The following is a 7,966-nucleotide window of genomic DNA, read 5'->3' as shown; positions in this document are numbered from 1 at the left end:
CATATACTAATCCTAAAGTAAGTGATAGCACCACATAAGGAAAAGTATAAGTAGAAAAATTTATTAGAGATTGACAAACATAGCATTAGTCAACGATGCAACTCATGAAAGAATTAATAAGGGGAGAGAATCTTCACATATAAATATACTATCCTAGAAATCTTTTGTGATTGTGAGCCCTCATCAAAATATTATATGCCAAAATTGTTGACGTTGGACAAGGAAGACAACTTAATGGTTTATGTTTGTTTATATTCACATAAAAGTCATATTGTCATAGATCCTTCAACATGTGGTGCTTGCCCCTATCTTTGCTAGCCAAAAATTCCGCACTAAGTGGAGATACTACTTGTGCATCCAAAAACCCTTAAACTCAAATCTTATTTTCAAGTGTCCACCATACCTACGTAGGGATTGAGCAAGATCCCTCAAGTAAGTTGTCATCGGTGCAAAAAGGCAATAAAAATTGCTTCTAACAGTGTGAGATCATTTAGTGTAAGAGAAAATTGAGCGTTGTACGAACTTGGATGACAAAGAATAAAAGTGATAGACTGCATAATAAAGGTTGTCATCTTAAGGGGCAATACAACGTGACGTTCTTTTGCACTAAGGGATTGAGCATACAAACAAATAAGCGCATGGCAATCTCTGCTTCCCTCTGTGAATGGTCTATCCTTTACTTTCATGTATTTACCTTTATGCAAAGAGTCAAAGTTTTCCTTCTATTCCTTTTTATTTTCTCCTTTGGCAAGCATCATGTGGTGAGGAAAGATCTAGGCACATATGTCTAGTTGAATATAGATAGCATGAGTTATTATTGTTGACACCACCCTTAAGGTGAATATGTTGGGAGGCGAAACTATAAGCCCCTATCTTTCTATGTGTCCGGTTGAAACATTTTGCTCATGTGTAGGCGGTGAGTGTTAGCAATCATAGAAGACTATATGATGGTTGAGTATGTGGACTTGCCTAAAGGCCCCGACATGTGACCCTTCCTGAAAAGATGATGAATTGTAGTTGCAAAGTTGATTGAGAACATAGTATGTTGGTTTCTAATAGAGTTTTTCCTTTATACTTTGATTGTGTGATGAACTGTTACTTATTCATGAGAAGTATATGATAAAAGTTCTATGATAAAATTCTTATGTTTAAATTTGTTGCTGTTATAATAATCAACATGATGCTTCTATGTCCGTATTTTGTTTTTATCGACACCTCTCTCTCAAAGCAAGTGGACATGTTTTTCGATTTCGGTTTTTGCTTGAGGACAAGCGAGGTCTAAGCTTGGGGGAGTTGATACGTCCATTTTGCATCATGTTTTCTTACTGTTATTTATGTTTTTATCCATAATAATGATTTTTGGAGTAATTCTAATGCCTTTTCTCTCATAATTTGCAAGGTACACACAAAAAGGGAGAATTCCGGCAGCTGGAAATCTGGACCTGGAAAAGCTACGTCAGGCTACCTATTCTGCACAACTCCAAACAAGCTGAAACTTCACGGAGATTTTTTATGGAATATTTAAGAATTATTGAAGGAAAGAACTACCAGAGGGGGCCCACCAGGTGGGCACAACCCACCTGGGCGCGCTAGGGAGCCCAGACCCACCTCCGGTGCCCATCTTCTGGTATATAGGTCATTTTGACCTAGAAAAAAAAGGAGAGGACTTTTAGGACGAGCGCCGCCGTCTCGAGGCGGAACTTGGGCAGGAGCACTTTTGCCCTCCGGCGGAGTGATTCCGCCAGGGGAACTTCACTCCCGGAGGGGGAAATCATCGTCATCATCATCACCAACAACTCTCCCATCTTGGGGAGGGAAATATCCATCAACATCTTCAACAACACCATCTCATCTCAAACCCTAGTTCATCTCTTGTGTTCAGTCTTGTTACCGGAACTATAGATTGGTGCTTGTGGGTGACTAGTAGTGTTGATCACATCTTGTAGTTGATTACTATATGGTTTATTTGGTGGAAGATTATATGTTCAGATCCATTATGCTATTTAATACTCCTCTGATCATGAGCATGTTTATCATTTGTGAGTAGTTACTTTGGTCTTGAGGTCACAGGAGAAATCATGTTGCAAGTAATCATGTGAATTTGATATGTGTTCGATATTTTGATAGTATGTATGTTGTTATTCCCTTAGTGGTGTCATGTGAACGTCGACTACATGACACTTCACCATATTTGGGCCTAAGGGAATGCATTGTGGAGTAGCAATTAGATGATGGGTTGCGAGAGTGACAGAAGCTTAAACCCCAGTTTATGCGCTATTCTGTAAGGGACTGATTGGATCCAAAAGTTTAATGCTATGGTTAGAATTTATTCTTAATACTTTTCTCGTAGTTGCGGATGCTTGCGGGAGGGTTAGTCATAAGTAGGAGGTTTGTTCAAGTAAGAACAGCACCTAATCATCGGTCCACCCACATATCAAATTATCAAAGTAGCGAACACGAATTAAACCAACATGATGAAAGTGAATAGATGAAATTCCTGTGTACCCTCAAGAATGCTTTGCTTATCATAAGAGACCATTTTGGTCTGTCCTTTGCCTCAAAAGGATTGGGCTACCTTGCTGCACTTTTGTTACTACTATCGTTACTTGCTCGTTACAATTTATCTTGCTATCAAACTACTCCACTACTTACAATTTCAGCACTTGCAGACATTACCTTACTGAAAACTACTTGTCATTTCCTTCTGCTCCTCATTGGGTTCGACACTCTTACTTATCGAAAAGAGCTACAATTGATCCCCTATACTTGTGGGTCATCAATGTGCTACTTTATTTTGTCCCTCCCAAGGTGACTAGCCAGATGAATGATCAATTGGACATGCCATTTATGACTGAGGAGGCTAGGATGACACTCTTCCAGATGGCGCTGTCTAAAGCACCTGGAGTAGATGAATTCACAGCGGGGTTTTTTCAGCGGCACTGGTCACTCCTGAAAGATGATATAGTCCTGACTGTTTTGGATTTTTTGAATGGTGGAGTCCTACCCGAGGGGTGAATGACACTTCTATCATGTTGATACCAAAGGTGCGATATCCACAATGCATATCCCAGTATCGACTCATATCCTTATGTCATGTGTTGTTCAAGATTGCGTCAAAATGCATTACCAATAGGATAAGGGAATTTATGGGTGAGATTATAAGTGAGGAATAGAGCGCTTTCGTGCCTAGATGCCTCATTACCGACAATGTTCTGATCACTTATGAAAGTGTTCGTGCAATGAGAAGGAAGAAAGGAAAGAACAGTGTTTGTGCAATCAAACTCAACATGATGAAAGCATACGACCGGGTGGAATGGCACTTTTCTGGAGGCCATTATGTTGAGATTGGGTTTCAGCTCAAGTTTTGTCAGATTGATTCTGAAGTGTGTTATTCTAGTTAGATTTACTGTCTGTGTGAATGGGGAACTGCTTCCATACTTTACACCTTCTCGAGGTTTTCGTCAAGGCGATCCCATTTCACCGTATATGTTCCTTCTATGTGTAGAAGGATTCACTTCTTTATTGAACCTCTATGGTAGTGCCAATGTAGATAGAGGAATTCAGGTGAGCTGTCATTCATCGTGGGTCTATCATTTACTCTTTGTAGACGACAGTCTAATCTTTGCGAATGCAAAGGTGTCTAGTGTGCTCAGGTTGGATGAGGTACTACGGATCTATGGCGATTGCTCAGGTCAATGTGTAAATAGGGACAAAAATTCAGTGTATTTCAGTCCTAACATGCCTGAACCGGTGCGCCAGAATTTGAAAGCGGTTTTGAGCATCTCAGTTGAAGCTTTTAATGAGCGTTATTTGGGGCTCCCAACTGTTATCGATTGCATTACCAATGGAACTTTTGAACATCTTGGTGAGAGGATTAGAAGCAAGCTTCAAGGAGGAACGGAAAGGCTCATCTCATCCGTTGGAAGAGAGGTGAGGCTCAAAGCTGTGGCTCAAGCTATACCAACACACTCCATGAGCTGCTTCAAGTTAATGAAGAAGGTTTGTAAAGGTTTCTCTTCAACCATGGCGAGGTATTGATGGAGCAGCTCGATCGATCACAGGTCTTTACACTAGATTGATTGGCCTTCACTAGCTAAGCCTAAAATTGCTGGAGGGATCGGGTTCTGTAATATGGAACTTTGCAATCTAGCCTTGCTTGGGAAACATGGCTGGATACTTATTACAACTCTGGAATCTTTCTGTGCTCGAGTCCTCAAGGACAAGTATTTTCCAAACAACAATTTCATGGAGGCCACTATCCCCAAGTGTGTGTCGGCATAATGCGTAATAACAGCCCATAGAGCAATAAATATCAATATAAAAACATGATGCAAAATGGACGTATCAACTCCCCCAAGCTTAGACCTCGCTTGTCCTCAAGCGAAAACCGAGATCGATAATTATGTCCACATGTTTAGAGATAGAGGTGTCGATATAATAAAATATGGACATGAGTGCATCATGATCATCTTTAGAACAACAACATATATTGACATATAATTTCTTATGCTAAAGTGACAATTCGTTCACAAGGTAAAGTATGAATCTGAAACTTCATTGAAAACCAACAAACTGTTATCTCAGTCACTGAAGCAATTGCAATTTATCATAATATCAGAAAGAGTCAATGTAAGAGCTTTTGTATAGCAAGTCCACATACTCAACCATCTTTTAGTCTTTCACAATTGCTAACACTCACGGGATACTTATGAGCTCAAAGCCTATCAGACACAGAGAAAGATTGGGGCTTATAGTTCGGCCTCCCAACCTTTTACCTCAAGGGTAATGTCAACAATAATACTTTATCATAGCCTACATCTGAGTGGATATATATATCTGGATCTTTTTCCAACACATAGTGCTTGCCAAAAAATAAAAAGTGTAAAAAGGAAAGGTGAGGATTACCATGACTCTTGTATGAGGGTAGAAGGTAAAAGATAGGTCCTTCACAGAGGGAAGCGGAGGTTGTCATGCGCTTTTATGGTTGGATGCATAAAATCTTAATGCAAAAGAATGTCAGTTTATATTGCCACTTGTAATAGAGAACTTTATTATGCAGTCTGTCGCTTTTATTTCTTCCATATCACAAGTTCGTATAAAGCTTATTTTCTTCACACTAAAAGGTGATACATATTTAGAGGGCAATTTTTATACCTTGCACCGATGACAACTTACTTGAAGGATCTTACTCAATCCATAGGTAGGTATGGTGGACTCTCATGGCAAAACTGGGTTAAGGGATGTTTGGATGCACAAGTAGTATCTCTACTTGGTGCAAAAGATTTGGCTAGCATAGGATGGGAAGCAAGCACAACATGTTGGAGGATCCAAGACAATATAACTTCTATTCGAATATAAGAAAACATAACCCATTATGTTGCCTTTTAGCATATAATATTTTAATGAGTGCTCACAATCACAAAAGATGTCCAAGATAGTGTATTTATATGTGAGACCTCTCTTCCTTCATTACTTCCTATTAATTTCAATAATGACCAAAACTATGTTTGTCACTCTCAACAAACTTTATTCATCATACTCTTTATATGTGAAGTCATCACTCTCCATAAGATCATCATATAATCATTTTGCTTCTTTTATTATTTTCTTTTTCTTTTTCTCAAGATCATAGCAAGAAAACAAAGCCCTCAACTCAAAACTTCTCTTTATTATATAATTCACGGACTCGATTACATATATAGAACACAAAGCAAAACTCAAAACTAAATCATACTAAAACTTTTTATTCTACTAGATGAAGATATAACCAAAAGGGTCGAAATAAGAATAAGGATAAAGATAAAGATGTGATGGTGATACGATACCGGGGCACCCGGGAGTGCCCATACCCATGTACTCAATTTTCCTTCTTCGGAGGTGGTGGTGCTGGTGAGGTTGATGATGTATCTGTCAGCTTCATTAAGGTACCCTTAAGGTCCTGCAATTCTCGGAGTACACGTTGGAGCATATTTGCATTCTTCTGAATTTCCTCCAAAAGATGCTTATTTTCAGGACACCAAGAATTTTTCCCTGCATCACTTTCACTTGAATGGGATATATCCCAATTGGAGGGATATGTGCACGAGGAGTATTTTCCACTCCATAGTTATGAACTAAATTATGAAAGTTGTTCCGATGTAACCTGTGTAAGGGTCTCCTAGGAGGAAACCCTTCTCGTGTCTCTTGGCCTTCATGGTTGCGTGTAGTCCCTATTGCTTGATGGGGATTTGGGATAGTGGAGATGCCGGCCAGAGTACCTCTCTCCGAAGCCAGAGAGGTTGAACCTCAAGCAAATCTTCTTCGTCCTCCTCCATCGTGTCTCCCTCGGCATCCTCCCTCCTAAGTTCCATCTGCATCAACCAAGCATCATCTTCCACATTGTTGGAGGAGGAAGAAGACATGATGCCTGTCCTTGAAGACCCTGCCAGAAAACAGCTTGAAATAAGAACAGAGGATTTGCCATGCTACGGTGGTCAAAACCTTTGGGAGATTATATAATGAATTTTTTACTGACCAAAAGAAGTCTACTCCAAGAAAACGGAGTCCAGAGGGCGCACGAGGTGACCACAAGCCTGGGAGGCGCACCCAGGGGGTAGGACGCGCCCCCAAGGCCTGTCGCCTCCTCGTGCACTTTTCGGACTACTTTTTATTTTCCTAATTTTTTAAATATTCCAAAACGGAGTAAAATTGCCATTGGAAAAGTTTTGGAGTCGGTTTACTTACCGTACCACATACCTATTCCTTTTCGGAGTCTGGAACGTTCTGGTAGATTTCTCTTATGTACTCCTCCGGTGTTATGGTATTAATAATATTGGTTTCAACATTTATGGGAGTACCTGAGATATAATGTTTGATTCTTTGCCTGTTTACAACCTTCGGGTTAGTGCCTTCGGCGTTGTTGATCTTTATGGCACCGGAACAATAAACTTCCTCGATAATGTAAGGCCCTTCCCATTTAGAGAGAAGTTTTCCTGCAAAAAATCTTAAAGGAGAGTTGTATAGCAAGACATGGTCACCTACATTAAATTCACGCTTTTGTATCCTTTTGTCATGCCATCTTTTAACTTTTTGTTAAACAATTTGGCATTCTCATAGGCTTGGGTTGTCCATTCATCAAGAGAGCTAATGTCAAATAACCTCTTATCACCGGCAAGTTTGAAATCATAATTGAGCTCCCTAATTTCCCAATAAGCTTTATGTTCTAATTCAAGAGGTAAGTGACATGCTTTTACATAAACCATTTTATAAGAAGACATACCCATAGGGTTTTTATAAGCAGTTCTATAAGCCCATAATGCATCATCAAGTTTCTTAGACCAATTCTTTCTAGATCTATTAACAGTCTTTTGCAAGATTAACTTTATTTCTCGATTACTTAATTCTACCTGACCAACTGAGGATGATATGGAGATGCAATTCTATGATTGACATCATACTTAGCAAGCAATTTACGGAAAGCGCCATGAATAAAGTGTGAACCACCATCAGTCATTAAATATCTAGGGACTCCAAACCTCGGGAAAATAACTTCTTTAAGCATTTTAATAGAAGTGTTATGATCAGCGCTACTAGTTGGAATAGCTTCTACCCACTTAGTAACGTAATCAACAACAACTAAAATATGTGTATACCCTTTAGAAGAAGGGAAAGGTCCCATATAATCAAATCCCCAAACATCAAATGGTTCAATAACAAGTGAATAATTCATAGGCATTTCCCGACGTCTACTAATATTACCAATTCTTTGGCATTCATCACAAGACAAGACAAACTTACGTGCATCTTTTAAGAGAGTAGGCCAATACAAACCAGATTGTAATACCTTGTGTGCAATTCTATCTCCAGCATGGTGTCCTCCGCAGTTAGGATCTGTTCCTGTTCATGCTCAGGTACACAGCGTCTAATAACACCATCCACTCCTTATTTATAAAGGTGTGGGTCATCCCAGAAGTAATGTCTTAAATCA

This window comes from Triticum aestivum, chromosome 6D, assembly GCF_018294505.1.
Source record: "Triticum aestivum cultivar Chinese Spring chromosome 6D, IWGSC CS RefSeq v2.1, whole genome shotgun sequence".
NCBI lineage: Eukaryota > Viridiplantae > Streptophyta > Magnoliopsida > Poales > Poaceae > Triticum > Triticum aestivum.
Note: the sequence above shows the minus strand (reverse complement) of the source record.